Raw genomic sequence first — 1,132 nt, 5'->3', positions numbered from 1 at the left:
TGCTGCTCTGTGAACTTTGACCTTGTCCATAGTGCTGCTCTGTGAACTTTGACCTTGTCCATAGTGCTGCTCTGTGAACTTTGACCTTGTCCATAGTGCTGCTCTGTGAACCTTGACCTTGTCCATAGTGCTGCTCTGTGAACCTTGACCTTGTCCATAGTGCTGCTCTGTGAACTCTGGCCCGCCTAATTTATTTGCCTTTTCCTCCTCCTTTATTTTCTTCTTTGGTCAGAATTTTGTTTGTTTGGTTTTGTTGGCTCTGTTTATGTATGAACCTGTGTCCTTTCTCTGCGGCATGTCAGACTCCTTGCTTCTGTCTCACTAAACACTTGGTGTTATTTTGTTAGTTGTTTGTAGTTTGTTTGTTTTTTGGTTTGGTTTGGGGGGGTTTTTCTTTGTTGTCTTGATCTTGCTGAGACATTCTTAAGATAAGACGTTCTTTTTTAGATGTGGACGTTTTCTCAAATATTTCTGCCTGTGTTCTTGTGAAGCCTTTTCTGGTTCGTTTTTTGTTGTTGTTTGCTTGTTGGTTATTTTTAGTATTTTGGGTCTCTTTTGGTTTTGTTGTGGGTTTTTTTATTTTTTAAATAAATATTTTTGCACAAAGTCGTGAGTTTTCCTATAGGTGCCTCGGATCATTTATTGTTGTAAAATGTCGCTGACTGGTACGTTTCTGTTGTAGACACCATGTGGGTTTGTGTAGGGCGGTCTGTCTGTGGTGACGTCATGATGAGGTGTGGTAGCGCGACTTATGGCTATAGTGTTTGGTGTTTTCATGTAGTCACTGTAGTGGAGATGTACGTTTGCGAATGCCTCTACGTGGAATTTCCTACTTGAATAATGAATAATTTTTACCAGCCGCTAATTTCACTAGGTGATCCACTGACCATAATGTTCACTAAGTATAGTGATGTAGTACCAACCACAATGTTCATTACGTATAGTGATGTAGTACCAACCACAATGTTCACTAAGTATAGTGATGTAGTACCAACCATAATGTTCATTACGTATAGTGATGTAGTACCAACCATAATGTTCACTAAGTGTAGTGATGTAGTACCAACCATAATGTTCACTAAGTGTAGTGATGTAGTACCAACCATAATGTTCACTAAGTGTAGTGATGTAG

Source organism: Aplysia californica, unplaced genomic scaffold, assembly GCF_000002075.1.
Source record: "Aplysia californica isolate F4 #8 unplaced genomic scaffold, AplCal3.0 scaffold00362, whole genome shotgun sequence".
Lineage (NCBI taxonomy): Eukaryota > Metazoa > Mollusca > Gastropoda > Aplysiida > Aplysiidae > Aplysia > Aplysia californica.
This window is presented reverse-complemented; position numbering follows the sequence as displayed.